At 38.0% G+C, this 16,951-nt stretch overlaps 1 pseudogene; it reads right to left on the bottom strand.

Moving 5' to 3' along the window:
* Positions 1-13,109: 13,109 nt before the first annotated feature.
* On the bottom strand, positions 13,110-16,336 carry LOC112443019 (large ribosomal subunit protein eL8-like; annotated as a pseudogene).
* Positions 16,337-16,951: the final 615 nt, after the last annotated feature.

The raw sequence follows: 16,951 nt of genomic DNA, 5'->3' as shown, positions 1-16,951 counted from the left end.
GTACAGGAAGCCTCAAAGCTCACCTGACTGAGCAAAGAAACATCACCTTGCCATTCCTAGCATATCATGCCTAACACAAAAGAGAAGTAAACTTCTATCTTATTTACAACACTGCCATTTTTTTGAGGTAGTTACATAAACTTATTAATGAACTTTACTTTTAAAATGTCAGAATGTGGGGTATTTCTGATTCTGCTCTATAGTCCATTGAGCTGACTCTGATCTACTGGTCAGATCTACTGGTCAAACTGGTTTATAACCTTAACCTATACTTTTCCCTCTAGACTGGTAGTGCCATCGTATTAACTGGACCATCTCAGATAGAACGAACCTAGAGGAGAGTCTGGATTGCCTACATGGAAACATAAGGTTCTAGAGGCAGAAATATAGACATTCTTCCCTTTCTGTGTTGAGTGAGACGGTGGCACATGCAATTTATTATCTGCATGTGCTTTGGCAGAAACCATATCAACTACTTTGGATCATTTACTTACAGAACTGACAAAGGGGATATATTTGAATAAACGTGTGAATATGTTTCTATGAACGTGCATCTGACTGCACCGCAATTTTCTGAATTACCTACTATTTTCAATTATCCATGCTTCTGTGGTCTTCCATCAGCGTGGATAATCAAGTGCGTTCAGTTAACAAACATGAATGTCTGGAAGGCATTAATAAAGCCTGAGAAATGCATTACTAAGTATTATTTTCATGTTGAATGAAATTAAATAGAAAAATTAGTGTAGATGTTAAAGAAATATGGAACAATATGATTATGGTTCAATTTAGATATAACTTTTTATATGAAAAATAACAAAATCTTCGGTGAAACATGATTATAATTTTTATTACAGCAAAGTCTATCTGAAGGCTGCTACTTGAATTAATAAAATTTAAAAAGCTGTATTTTAATGAAGATTCATTCATATAATTACTTATCTGCATAAACTTTAGATTCAATATAGGAAATCGGCAATTCAAGTGCTATCATGAATAAGGTAAAACATTTTAAAATTAAAACTCTGATTCTAGCTTGATTTTATCCCTTTGCATCCAATTTTATAAACTAACATATTATGCACATTTTGGAAGTTTAACAGCTTTTTATTTTTAAAAATAACCTAAATGCCACATTAACAATTTTTAAAAACCAACTGAATTATAAATGCATAAGTTCATTTGGGGATATATATATATATATATATATATATATATATATATATATATATAAATATAATGTTGGGAAATGTCATCACATCCTTCATCTTCACATTTTTTATGGCCTCCTGCGGTGAACACCTGTGGCTTGTTGGCAGTGAATTTCATTCTCGGGACTATTAAGCACTCTATATTTTTAGAGTGGATCGACTCAGAGTTATTTGACACAGGTGTTTCTATAATTCTGATACACTGGGAAATCTATAGTGCTTAGTAGCTTTCAGGTTCCCATTTCCACCTAGGTAATAAAACCCTGTCCCTTATGCAGTGCAGCTTCACTGAAGTATTAATAGAAGGTTAAAATAAGTTTGCTTAATTGACTTTTAATAAACTAAGCAGATATTTTGTTTTAAACATCTGACATTTAGTAACACATAGGATAGTTTCCCAAGTTGATAATTTTCATAAGGCAGGCAAACTACCTCAAATATCTTAAAGAAATTTCAGATATTATATTTAAAAACTATATCAATCAGGTATATTTACATTAATAGAATTTTGAAGTCCATATATTTTATGCACTATTGCATGTACTTAGCCTTTGAATACATTTATATACCTGGCATACCCACTTATTTTTTATTTTCAAAATATAAAAGTAATATTTTGATATTATATGTTATAGAAAATATAATATGCACATGTTCAGGCTTAATTTTAAGGCAGAGCTTGTATAGAGACCAGTTATCTTCAGAAAAAATTATCACTCCTAATATACCTCATTCATCTGATTTTAGGGACTTCAAAACTTTGCTTTAAAGCCATTAGAACTCCACCACGGTCTACACTGATTTTTAGATTCTTATCAACAGAAACACTTGAATGTGACACCACCAAAGGTAAATCTCTTTCTCAAAGAAACATAAGTTTATAGGGAAGTTGTTTGGTTTAATAGTACTCTAATTTCATCTTCTGCAGAAGGAAGTGGCAACCATTCCAGTACTTTTGTCTGGGAAATCCCATGGACAGAGGAGCCTGGTGGGCTATCAACCATGGGGTCTCAAGAATTGGGCATGACTCAGCCACTGAGCAATCTCATCTCCGTTTTCATAACCAGTACTTGCTCATGCCTTTCCCTCTGAAGTGGAGATGAAGGGGCTTGTTCAAATTAATTACCAACACTAATAACAAGGAAGAGGAGAGAACAGTGGTCTCAGCAACCTCAGTATAAGCATGAATTTACTCCGTGGTGGAGCTGCTGCAGGAACTGTGGACTTGGTTTCATTTAGGTTTGCATCCCTTGCCTAAGAAAGTCACAAGGTACATAGTAAACACCTAATCCATATTGCCAAGAACATGTCTTTGTAAATGGTAACTAAAGAGAAAATCCTCAGCCCTTCTGAGACTCTCAGACCCTTTTGTCTTTACACAGGTTTCCAGAACATCATAGTGATTCCTGCTGCTACTGTTGCTGCTGACAACTCCATCCATACTAACAGATGAGAACATCATTCAGAGAAAAAACAGAAACAGCTGCCAGTGTGGATATAGAACAATAGGGCTACGCAAATAAGCTGGAAGCACAATTCCTTAAAAACTTAATGGACAAATAACATAAAACAGAGTTAACAACCATAAAAATAACACTTTAGTCCCTGCATTTGCCCCTAAAAAAATCAGTTTGATTAATAGTACTTCTATAGTTCTAATACTGTTATAGCAGGTTTTTATTTTCCTGCATTCATAGGCTAATATGAGTCTGCAAAGACAACACCATTTATTTTGACGCTAATTTTATTTATTTCTTTTTTTGTATATCTTTCTATCATGATTTTGGATGACATTTAACTTTATAAGTAAGGTTTAACTTAAAATTTCCCGAAAAACTGTGTGAACAAACTAACTTACTCTGCTCTTAACTGCAAATTTTTCTTCACCTCCTGATTTCCATTCTGGGATTTTGTAGAATTAATCATTACTAGCAAGTTAACATTGTCTTTCTTTGGGATTGGAATGAAAACTGACCTTTTCTAGTCCTGTGGCCACTGCTGAGTTTTCCAAATTTGCTGGCATATTGAGTGCAGCACTTTCACAGCATCATCTTTCAGGATTTGGAATAGATCAACTGGAATTCCATCACCTCCACTAGCTTTGTTCATAGTGATGCTTCCTAAGGCCTACTTGACTTCACATTCCAGGATGTCTGGCTCTAGGTCAGTGATCACACCATCGTGATTATCTGGGTCATGAAGATCTTTTTTGTACAGTTATTCTGTGTATTCTTGCCACCTCTTTTTAATATCTTCTGCTTCTGTTAGGTCCCTGCAATTTCTGCCCTTTATTGAGCCCATCTTTGCATGAAATGCTCCCTTGGTATCTCTAATTTTCTTGAAGAGATCTCTAGTCTTTCCCATTCTATTGTTTTCCTCTATTTCTTTGCATTGATGGCTGAGGAAGGCTTTTTTATCTATCCTTGCTATTCTTTGGCACTCTGCATTCAGTTGGGTATATCTTTCCTTTTCTCCTTTGCTTTTCACTTCCCTTCTTTTCAAAGCTATTTGTAAGGCCTCCCCAGACAGCCATTTTGCTTTTTTGCATTTCTTTTCCATGGGGACGGTCTTGATCCCTGTCTTACGTACAATGTCACGAACCTCCGTCCATAGTTCATCAGGCACTCTGTCTATCAGATCTAGTCCCTTAAATCTATTTCTCATTTCTACTGTATAGTCATAAGGGATTTGATTTAGGTCATACCTGAATGGTCTAATGGTTTTCCCTACTTTCTTCAATTTCAGTCTGATTTGGTAATAAGGAGTTCATGATCTCAGCCACAGTCACCTCCCAGTCTTGTTTCTGCTGACTGTAGAACTTCTCCATCTTCAGCTACAAAGAATATAACCAATCTGATTTTGGTGACGACCATCTGGTGATGCCATGTGTAGTTTTCTCTTGTGTTGTTGGAAGAGGGTGTTTGCTATAAACAGTGTGTTGTCTTGGCAGAACTCTACTAGCCTTTACCCTGCTTCATTCTGTACTCCAAGGCAAAATTTGCCTGTTACTCCAGGTGTTTCTTGACTTCCTACTTTTGCATTCCAGTCTCCTATAATGATAAGAACATCTTTTTGGGGTGTTAGTTCTAGCAGGTCTTGTAGGTCTTCATAGAGCTGTTTAACTTTTCACACACTAGTAAAGTCATGCTTAAAATTCTCCAAGCCAGGCTTCAGCAATAGTGAACTGTAAACTTCGAGATGTTCAAGCTGGTTTTAGAAAAGGCAGAGGAACCAGAGATCAAATTGCCGAAATCCGCTGGATCATTGAAAAAGCAAGAGAATTCAAGAAAAACATCTATTTCTGCTTTATTGGCTATGCCAAAGCCTTTGACTGTGTGGATCACAATAAACTGTGGCAAATTCTGAAAGAGATGGGAATACCAGACCACCTGACCTGCCTTTTGAGAAACTTGTATGCAGGTCAGGAAACAACAGTTAGAACTGGACATGGAACAACACACTGGTTCCAAATAGGAAAAGGAGTATGTCAGGGCTGTATATTGTCACCTTGCTTATTTAACTTCTATGCAGAGTACATTATGAGAAATGCTGGGCTGGAAGAAGCACAAGCTGGAATAAAGATTGCCAGGAAATATATCAATAACCTCAGATATACAGATGACACCACCCTATGGCAGAAAGTGAAGAAGAATTAAAGAGCCTCTTGATGGAAGTGAAAGAGGAGAGTGAAAAAGTTGGCTTAAAGCTCAACATTCAGAAAATGAAGATCATGGCATCTGGTCCCATCACTTCATGGGAAATAGATGGGGAAACAGTGGAAACAGTGGCTGACTTTATTTTGGGGGGCTCCAAAATCACTGCAGATGGTGATTGCAGCCATGAGATTAAAAGACCCTTACTCCTTGGAAGGAAAGTTATGGTCAACCTAGACACATATTAAAAAGCAGATATTACTTTGCCAAGAAAGGTCCATCTAGTCGACGCTATGATTTTTCCTGTGGCCATGTATGGATGTGAGAGTTGGACTATAAAGAAAGCTGAGCACTGAAGAATTGATGCTTTTGTACTGTGCTGTTGGAGAAGACTCTTGAGAGTCCTTTGGACTGCAAGGAGATCCAACCAGTTCTTCTTAAAGGAGATCAGTCCAGGGTATTCATTGGAAGGACTGATGTTGAAGCTGAAACTCCAATATTTTGGCCACCTGATGTGAAGAGCTGACTCATTTGAAAAGACCCTGATCCTGGGAAAGATTGAGGGCAGGAGGAGAAGGGAATGACAGAGGATGAGATGGTTTGATGGCATCACTGACTTGATGGACCTGGGTTTGTGTAGACTATGGGATTTGATGATGGATACAGAGGCTGTGGTTCATGGGGTCACAAAGAGTCAGACAGGACAGAGCAAAAGAACTGAACCAAGTTAACAATGGTCACTGTCTTTTTGTTTCTAAATTTTCAGTTCAGTTCAGTTCAGTCATTCAGTCATGTCTGACTCTTTGCTACCCCATGAATCACAGCATGCCAGGCCTCCCTGTCCATCACCAACTCCCGGAGTTCACTCAGATTCACCTCCATCGAGTCAGTGATGACATCCAGCCATCTCATCCTCTGTTGTCCCCTTCTCCTCCTGCCCCAAATCCCTCCCAGCATCAGAGTCTTTTCCAATGAGTCAACTCTTTGCATGAGGTGGCCAAAGTACTGGAGTTTCAGCTTTAGCATCAGTCCTTCCAAAGAAATCCCAGGGCTGATTTCCTTCAGAATGGACTGGTTGGAGCTCCTTGCAGTCCAAGGGACTCTCAAGAGTCTTCTCCAACACCACAGTTCAAAAGCATCAATTCTTCAGCGCTCAGCTTTCTTCACAGTCCAACTCTCACATCCACACATGACCACAGGAAAAACCATAGCCTTGACTAGACGGACCTTTGTTGCCAAAGTAATGTCTCTGCTTTTGAATATGCTATCTAGGTTGGTAATAACTCTCCTTCCAAGGAGTAAGCGTCTTTCAATTTCATGGCAGCAATCACCATCTGCAGTGATTTTGGAGCCCAGAAAAATAAAGTCTGACACTGTTTCCCCATCTATTTCCCATGAAGTGATGGGACTGGATGCCATGATCTTCGTTTTCTGAATGTTGAGCTTTAAGCCAATTTTTTCACTCTCCACTTTCACTTTCATCAAGAGGCTTTTGAGTTCCTCTTCACTTTCTGCCATAAGGGTGGTGTCATCTGCATATCTGAGGTTATTGATATTTCTCCCAGCAATCTTGATTCCAGCTTGTGTTTCTTCCAGTCCAGCGTTTCTCATGATGTACTCTGCATATATGTTAAATAAGCAGGGTGACAATATACAGCCTTGACATACTCCTTTTCCTATTTGGAACCAGTCTGTTGTTCCATGTCTAGTTCTAACTGTTGCTTCCTGACCTGCATACAGATATCTCAAGAGGCAGGTCAGGTGGTCCAGTATTCCCATTTCTTTCAGAATTTGCCACAGTTTATTGTGATCCACACAGTCAAAGGCTTTGGCATAGTCAATAAAGCAGAAATAGGTGTTTTTCTAGAACTCTCTTGCTTTTTCCATGATCCAGAGGATGTTGGCAATTTGATCTCTGGTTCCTCTGCCTTTTCTAAAACCAGCTTGAACATCAGGAAGTTCACTGTTCACTATTGTTGAAGCCCGGCGTGGAGAATTTGGATATTGAGCATTACTTTACTAGCATGTGAGATGAGTGCAATTGTGCGGTAGTTTGAGCATTCTTTGGCATTGCTTTTCTTTGGGATTGGAATGAAAACTGACCTTTTCCAGTCCCGTGGCCACAGCTGAGTTTTCCAAATTTGCTGGTATATTGAGTGCAGCACTTTCACAGCATCATCTTTCAGGATTTGAAATAGCTCAACTAGAATTCCATCACCTCCACTAGCTTTGTTCGTAGTAATGCTTTCTAAGGCCCACTTGACTTCACATTCCAGGATGTCTGGCTCTAGGTCAGTGATCACACCATCATGATTATCTCGGTCATGAAGATCTTTTTTGTACAGTTCTTCTGTGTATTCTTTCCACCTCTTTTTAATCTCTTCTGCTTCTGTTAGGTCCATATCATTTCTGTCCTTTATCGAGCCCATCTTTGCATGAAATGTTCCCTTGGTATCTCTAATTTTCTTGAAGAGATCTCTAGTCTTTCCTATTCTGTTTTTTTTCTTCTATTTCTTTGCATTGATCGCTGAGGAAGGCTTTTTTATGTCTCCTGGCTATTCTTTGGAAATCTGCATTCAGATGCTTATATTTTTCCTCTTCTCCTTTGCTTTTTGCTTCTCTTCTTTCACAGCTATTTGTAAGGCCTTCCCAGACAGCCATTTTGCTTTCTAGCATTTCTTTTCCATGGAGATGGTATTGATCTCTGTCTCCTGTACAACGTCACGAACCTCAGTCCATAGTTCATTAGGCACTCTATCTATCAGATCTAGTCCTTTAAATCTATTTCTACTTCCACTGTATAATCATAAGGGATTTGATTTAGGTCATACCTGAATGGTCTAGTGGTTTTCCCTACTTTCTTCAATGTCAGTCTGAATTTGGCAGTAAGGATTAGGATATTCCATAAAACGGCATAAACTAGAGCCATATATACGAGTTTCTTTAAGAATCTACATGCTGTCAACAAATACATCTGGTGCTTAATCCCTGTTGTAGCAATAAAAGCTGCCTATTCTGCCAAAAATTTAATAGAAATTAAAGCTCAGATTTCCACTTTAAAAGAGAGAGATTTTTGAAGTATCACAGTTTATTATATCATAGGAAAGCTGTATTTGTTCAGCACCATGGAGCAAACATTTATATATTCCCAGTTACCCTGTGTCAAAATCTTGCTCCTCTTTCTTAAAGTGAAACATAAATACCTAGTACAGCTTATCTTCTAAATTACTGCAATAATGCCAAATTTTTATCTATGAGTTCCTATTCAACAAACATTTTAAGTATTTTAAGTGCATGGGTTATCTTGTTCACTCAACCAACATGTAGTTAGAAATCCCTTTACAGATAGGGAAAATGAAATATAGAAAAGAAAGATAACTTACTTAAGGTAACACATCTGGTTAGTGGTAGAGCTAACATTTAAACTCAGATAGGCCAACCTCGACGGAAAAGGCAATGGCAACCCACTCCAGTGTTCTTGCCTGGAGAATCCCAGGGACAGAGAAGCCTGGTGGGTTGCCATCTATGGGGTCACACAGAGTCGGACACGACTGATGCTAGTTAGCAGCAGCAGCAGCAGCCAAACTCGAAAGTCCCTGCTTCTAAATGAAATACTACTATACATTCCCCAACACTATATGTGCAATTGTTGTTTGGTTCTAGACCCACATTTTTAGTAATCTTCATGCATGCCTGAAGATTTAGTGGTTTCTGACTCTTTGCAAACCTATGGACTGTGGCCCTCCAGGCTCCTCTGTCCATGGGATTCTCTGGGCAAGTACACTGGAGTGTGCTGCCATGAACTCCTCCAGGGGATCTTCCCGACCCAGGGGTCTAACCCGTGTCTCTTGTGTCTCCTACATTGGATGGTGGGTTCTTTACCACTAGTATCCCTGGGAAGTATGTTAATACTTGTTCATTAACATCAAATCAAATATTTTCATATACAGTGTTAATGATAAACTTGATGAACTTAGTAGATTGTTCATAGATAAGATTTGACTGTTAAAATTCCTAAATTGGTGTGTCCGTCTTAACTGATTTAACGCAACTGATTAAAGCAGCTTTTCTTTTCCTCTCTTACAGATACTATTGCGTGATTTATTGCTAAGCACAGGTTTTTAGTGTGAAAAGTTTTCTAATATATTTGATGAATTGGGCCTAGGAAAAAACATCTCCCTTAAACAACCATTTTTTGAATCAACTGAGTATGATATAAGGTTCAGAGAGAAGTACTGTCTCCATTGGGACCACATATCTCTTTGATTTGAGCAGTCTTCCTGGCTACCCCAGCCAGTTTACTCTCAGGATGAATTATGGGGTGGAAAAGCTTGTATCCAGAGACATAAGCAGTATGCGAGAGAAGGAAAAACAAACTCATTTTAAGCCAAAATGATCCCCATTATTTTGGTTCATTGTTGAATGAGAAAGAACATGATGTTACCCCCCCAATATAGCATTAATTATAATGTGGGGTCATCAGAGGTAGAATACAATTTTAGATTTATACTTATGAGAAGTATAAATTTTTTTTTTTTTTTTTTACTATAAGGTCCAATTTATTTTTAAAACTGAAAATGGCTGTCTTCGGTTTTCTGTTGAATGAGCACCTCCTGGGTGCTGGGGCTTGGCTGGGCTTGTCACGTGGATCATTTCAAGGAGTTCTCATGAGTGAGCTGGGTAAGGAGCAGGTCAAGATACAGAATCACCAAGGCTCCTGGGGGTGAGTGGCCAGCCCACGGAGAAGCTACTGTCCACTTTCCATAACAGTTAGTAATACAGACACTACTAGAACTCAGTATATGAACACCAAATCTGCAGTTCTGGACTATCTGCCCAATTTTCTTCAGCCTTGAACTCTGTCAAACTGATGTTCCCTATGACAATGTTTAAACTTGATAATTGGTAAAATGTTTTTGTTTCAAATGAATTCAGTATTTTCCCTAAAATATGTTATTCTGAAACACTGAGGGTAAAATAAAAACAAAACAAACAAAAAGCATATAAAATAAAATTATTTGATTTGTGAGTTTTAATTCTCATGTCCTGGCACTTAACATTTAATCAAAAGATGATTCTTTTAAAATATATATCTGATCATGGCATTTTTCTTCTAAAGACTGCAATAGTTGCTCATTACACTTAGGAAAGAATAAAACCAAGATCTTTACCAAGATGCAAGGGAGAAAATTGGAATTATTCAAAGTGCTTTATTTATCTCACTGACTGTGACACACTATTTGGTAATACCAGACAGTAGGACATTCTGAAATTCAAAGACAATGCCACACAATGAAGAACTACCCTGCTTGTTCCAGTACTTTTTATTGTCTGGCTCAGACCCAAACACCACTTTAGATGTAAATTACTTTTCCATTACAGAGAAGACAAAACTTATGCAAATCAGGTGAAGTTAGGTCTGAGCTTTCTTCAGTTTTGCAAAGCACTGTTCACTTTTTGAGCAAGCACATAGCCATAACCTAAAGTGTCTGTAGTGCTGAGTTGCCAATTCAGACTACAAGTATGGCTACAAGAGTCACAGCAACTCTGCATATGAAGGCAAGCATCCAGCAGCTTTGTTGGGTCTTAAAGTACAGTTGTGCCTGTGTACTGAAATGCACTTGTATAAGTTATTTTAGTTGTATTTTTTTCTTCATATTACCCTGTAAGGATGGTACATTAGCTTTAAAAGCATTATATATGCATAGGTTAGGCTTCCTCAGTGGCTCGGATGGTAACGAATCTGCCTGCAATGCCGGAGACCTGGGTTAGATCCCAGGGTTGGGAAGATCCCCTGCAGGAGGGCATGGCAACCCACTCCAGTATTCTTGCCTGGAGAATCCCCATGGAGAGAGGAGCCTGGCGGGCTACAGTCCATGGGGTCGCAAATAGCTGGACACGACTGAGTGACAAAGCACAGCGGCACAGCATATGGTTAAACAAACTATGATTTTCATTTAAAGATAGCAAAAACTATTTGCTATTGTTGTTCAGTTGAGTCCTACAAAAGGTCGAGTCCTTTTCCTCTACCCTCCTATTTTTCTGGCTGGGGCCCTGTGAATTAAACTGACAAAAGACAAATTAATAAGAGAAAAGACAAATGGAGCATATTATCCTGTATAGTGTGCATACATGCAGGAGAAACTCAGTGATGAGTAACTCAAAGGAATGGTTAGAAATTTAGTTTATTTAGAATGTTAATAATAAATGTGTAGAGAAGAGACAAGACAAAAGGAAAGATTTTAGGCTTCCAAGGTGATAAACTGTGGGAAGGCAAACATATGGGGGAAACTAATGCAGTAGTATTTGTACTGGTCCATTTCAGTGCCAACTCTTTCTGTTCATCATGGTCTTGCAACTTTACAGGAGAGGGGATGTATATGGCAGTCATCATAACTCAAGAGTTTAATCAGATAAGGGAAGCTCTAGGAAGACTTCTTTCCTACTGGTTGAACTTCAAATGCCTTCAGCTCAAAATAACAGGCATATTTGGGGGTGTCATATTTCAATTCCCTATTATAAATATGAATGTGGCTTCCTGGTGGCTCAGACAGTAAAGAATCTGTTTGCCAATGCAGGAGGCCCGGGTTCAACTCCTGGGCCAGAAAGATCCCCTAGAGACGAAATGGCAACCCACTCCAGTATTCTTGCCTCGGAAAAGGCATGGACAGAGGAGCCTATTCATGGGATTTCAAAGAATTGGATGCTACTTCATAACTAAACAACAACTATATATATATATATATATATATATATATATAAACACACAGACACACATTTGTCAAACACACAGACACACATTTGTCAAAAGTGAAAGTGCTCAATTCAATGCACCCAAGCAGCACTGCCTCATACCTCTCCACATGGCTGACATTACATCTTAACCTGCCATCATTTTCATAGTTACTCAGTTCCAGTTGTATTATTCTCCTTGTATTTTCTGAATACTTTCCTAAACATCCTCCTACCTTTGCAAGCTTTGCACTTGCTTTTTCCTCTCTCTACCTGGAATGTTGACCCCTCAAACATTACATAGCTCTTCCCTCCCTTTCATCAAGGTTTTGTTTAAAAGCCACTTCATCTGAGAGGGCTGCTTTATCAGCTCTAATGAACAATAGCAACTCTCATCATTACTTATTGTCCTCTCTGCTTCCTATAGCCCCATAGCATTTATTACCAGTCTACAGAGTGACGTGTAATGGTATCAACATCTTGGATATTTTTTTGTCTCTTCTCATTAAACATAAATTTCTTGAAACCTATAGATTTAATTTATCTACATTGATATATGTAGGTGCTGTGCTTAGTTTCTCAATCGGGTCCAACTCTTTGCAACCCCACTGACTATAGCCCACCAGGCTCCTCTGTTCATGGGATTCTCCAGGCAAGAATACTGGAGTGGGTTGCCATTTCCTTCTCCAGGAGACATTCTGGACCCCTGAATCTGGGTCTCCTGCATTGCAGGCAGATTCTTTATTGAGACACCAGGGAAGCCCATATACATGCATACAACACACATATTCAAGTTTTCTCTTTTCTAAAGACATGATGCAAAAGAAGTGTGAAAGAGAATAGTGACAAGGAGTGTCTGGGATTAACATTTCCCAAATGTTTTAATTTTAGGGGCAAAATAGGTCTACACCTTAGTATAAAGGATGCAGAACTACTATAAATGGGACTAAAAATATCATTTGAGTGAATGCACAATCAGCAAAGTATTTGAAGCACAAATACAAGGACAGGGAAGCACCTTTGGTAAAGATGCTGATAGAGACCTTTTAATGGGACTATAGAAAAACAAGGTGACATTGGTTTTATTGAAAGGAAACATTAGCTTCTAGTATTTTTTAACATGCAGACAGGATTTAGAGGCAAGAGTCTATTGCACCTCTTTATACTGAATGACTGTTGAGAAATAAGTACTTTCTTGAAATGATATTGAAAAGCAGTGTTAGCGTTTGTGAAGACTATGTGAAAAAGATAATAGGGAGAAGGGTATAATTCTTGATCTAAAGTGAAGAACCTGGGAACTGACTATCAAAGATAGTATATACCCAAAAGTCAGAAATCAATGGCTTATTTTAACATGCTGTAAGCCATACATTTTAATGGATATGCACCATGCTATTTTTTTTTCTCTCAGTCAACACTGGCTGAAGGAGGACTTATATTTAAGTACAGAAAACTCAATAGTATACACATGGCCCAGTTTGGTGGGCAGTTCTTTGTCCTTTGCCATTTCAGACCCAGGACACTGCCTCCCCTAGTGATGGGGAACCTCTCGTATCTGTCCGTACAATTGGTCCTGATATTGTAGCTTCCAGCTGCTTAGCCAGAATTAACTTGTATGAAGGTGATGGTAGTATTAATCTTGCTGTGGACTATATGCCCCAGCCTAGGCTTCACCTTGATAATGCAGTAGGAAACCCCCACTTTAAGACACAGGCAGAGAGGCAGACAACCAGCCCAGTAGGGTCCACATTTGTGCAATAACTACCAGTGAGCTTTCTTGTTCTCTACCAAGGTGGGGACAGTCTGAAATCCTGCTTGAAGGACATATGGCCTCTTAGTGGGGACATCCCTTTGCCCACAGCTTTTTTCTCTAGCACGGCTAACAATCTCTTGCTTTGTCTCTGGACTCTACTTGATGGCCAGCTTAAGCGGCTGTGTAGCTGTTCAGCTCTCCAAGGCCTGGTTAAACGAGTGAACTGGTTCATTGCAGGAGGCACTTTCCACTGCTTACGGAGGATAGCGTTTCGTGACTCCACCTCAGTGCATCTTGGCCATTTCACAAATCAGTGAAGTGCCTTTTTAAGCTGGATGTCCGTTCCAGCGACAGAAATCTTGCGCCTTTCCTCAAACAGGTGGTTTACCACCTTCTTGGCTTCCTGATTCTTCACGACAGCAGGGACTAGGGCTACCTTCACAACAACTCTTATCAAGTAAATGCCATGATTTTCCACTGCTAACAGGAGGAAAATAACATATGATCACATAACTGATATGTAACAAGGCCAGGATTTGGGCACAATTTGACAGTCACCAGAGCCTATCATTTTTATTGTACAATATAAATAATGTTTAGTAAAATTTTAAACAATCGATTCTTTAACATTCTATGAAAAGAAATGAGAATATTCAATGTTGTTTTTGAGACATTGTGCCTAATATTCATAACACATGCTACTATCATGAAGGAAAATCTCTAGCTATTCATGGTTATCTGAAAACTTCAAAAAACTCAAACCAATGGTCCAGTTTATAAAAAGAAAGAAAAAAGAGGGCTAGAGGGAGGAAGGACAGAAGCCAAATCAATGTATAGCTTTTAGTCAGGAAAAATCTTATTCTTTTTGATTAGATTAAAATATCCCTACCCTCAAAAGTTTTCTATCACCAATATATCATTTTTCCTTTGTTCCCTTGTGTTTTCATAATATTTTGTTCATATTATTACAGTGATATACAAATTCTTACCCAACTTATAGAATAAACTGTGCTATTTACAACAGATCAGATAAGAGCTTTTTTATGTAGAAAGTGTCATGGATTTATGATTAACTTAACTGAGTTGCTGATCACTTGCTTGATGCAATATTTCAGGATGTTACTAAACTAACAACTTGGCAATATGATTGAAAAAATATTTATAGAATGGAAAACTATCTTACTGTCACAACAATTGGATAAATATGATAAAGATAATTCCAAGTATCAAAAGCATATAATATGTTGTTTTGCTTACATGCTGCAGTTATATATTCATAAAATGATTATATCACAACAAAATAAAAATACTGTTTGTAAGCCAACTGGTAACCAATCTATATTCCTCATTCTTTTTTAGCCCTAAATAAATCTAATGACATGGAAACAAATTTGTAAGTATATTGTTATATTTACACAAATGTAATAACTGTTATTTCAGTGTGAAAAGGCTGCTTGAGAATAGAAATCTTAAATATGTTATTTTGTAAATAGCAATACCAACATAGCAGAGCTCATTGACAACTGATGCTGACATATAACACAAAAAGTTGTTCAACTGTTGGTAGCTGCTGATAAATTATGATATTGATATACCTTCAAAATATGTGCATTTCTTTCATGAGACCTATTGTAAGGCCCTCTGCTATATCTGTTGTAGGAAAGATGCTAAATTTAGTGGGTGTGCAAAGAAAGCAGAAATGTAGATGAAAATCCAGATGATTTTGTTTTCGTGATAAAAATGAAGCATGAAGTACTAACTGCCTAAGTACTTGGGTGATTCTGTAAAACATCAAATTGAAAAAATATAGAAGAAATTTAAAAGAAACATCTGAAAGTGACAGCATTAGATCTGTTTGGAAACGTATTCAGCAGGCTTCCTCTGCAAGTGATGTATAAAGTTTCGACTTGTCAGATTGCTTAAATGAAACTGCATCTCACCATGGAAGATATCTCCAAATCCTTAAATTAAAGAGAAGACAATTTCAGACACTCATCATTAAGGAGGTAATAAAGAAACACACACTCACACACACACACACACACACACACACACACACATACACACTCTTACTTCTCCCTGACCTTAGCTGAAAATGAGCACTAAATAATACTTCAAAAGTGCATTACACCATCTCCAACAAGAATCTGGCAGGTGACAGTGAGGAAACTGTTGTTCTTTGCTATAATATTAAGTTTTCAACTTAACTGTTAAAATGTTTAAAAGTTAAGTTGCGATATAACAAATGTTTGCTGAGATTTCATATATATTCTTAGAAACAGAATTTTCGTGGGATAGTGATATTTTTCCCTCACTCCAAGCTTTGATCAAGACACAGGATTTGGATAATAAACCCAAAAGAAATAGAGGAAATAAAAATAATATCAAATGCAACCTTGTCAAAGAACACAGCCACTTACTTTGACAGTATTAGAGAACAGAATTAGCTTTTTATGGAAAGTTTTACATTTTCTTATGTAACCTGGAGGTTGAACAACTCCTTTTGCCATATCCAAAATGCAAATTTCCTTTTATCACCCACTGCTCCTTTAAAATATACTCAGTGTGGTAACTGTCAGGATTTTCCTGCCCACTCAGATAAAATTTGTTCTAAGGATACTTCACACTGTTTTTCACAGACACAATTCAGTAAGTAATCATAATGTTGAGTCCAAGATATCCATCACCACTCAGAATTTCTATTTAATAGCATATGTTTTATGACTTAATTATATTAACACCAGCCTATTTCAGGTCAGATGCCTCTAAGATTAAAAATGGGGAGTTGACTTTTCTATTTGTTTACTGAAACCTCTCTCATAGACAGTTCTTTCCCTGCCCCTTTTCTAGATAAAAACAGTTCTTTAACCACCATTCAGCTCTAAGGTCCTGATATATTTTGCAAGAGTTTCCTTTTCTTTTTCTTCTGACATTTGCTGCAGTCCAGTTCTCTCTCTCCTACCTTTTTCTTGACTTCTGTTCTCCATAGCCCTTTGCCATTCTTCCCTGAGCTGTGACTATGCACATTCAGTTCCTTGCTGCTTTGTTCCCTCCGTGACTCCAGGTGGCGCTCTTGGACAGGATGACTTGCTCTCCGCTCAGTTCACATCAGGTAGGAGAGAACCCTACAGGCCTTCATCCATTGTTAGGACTTATCCAGGGAGTGTATGTAGGTCGACCCTAAAATAGCATCACTATCCAAAGAGTTATTAAGGCCTTTTTCTTTTGCAAGAGTCCCACAGTGAGAGTCAGATCCTGGTCCACCCTGCCTCCCAAATGCAGGAGTAGTGTATCAGACTTTCTGTAGATCCCGGTGACAGCCTGTACCCCACATGGATGTTTAAGCAGAGAGAAGGAGAAGAGGCAGAAAGGAATATCACATCCTACTGGAGGAGGGGATTTGAAAAATAGCACCCTCACATTTATATACAAAAATATATTTTCCTTTCACTATCTTCTTCCCTAAAACCCTCTCTTTTTCTCTCATTTCTTATATACTTAAGATGAGAAGATTCAAGATACTAAGAACACGTATTTTAATTATTTTAAACTTTCTTTGTAGATGCTTCACATGCTGATTCATCTTTGGAATGTCATTCTAT

Source organism: Bos taurus, chromosome 20 (genome assembly GCF_002263795.3).
Source record: "Bos taurus isolate L1 Dominette 01449 registration number 42190680 breed Hereford chromosome 20, ARS-UCD2.0, whole genome shotgun sequence".
NCBI classification, from domain to species: Eukaryota; Metazoa; Chordata; class Mammalia; order Artiodactyla; family Bovidae; genus Bos; species Bos taurus.
The sequence above is the reverse complement of the archived record's forward strand: the minus strand, read 5'-3'. Positions and strand labels throughout refer to the sequence as shown.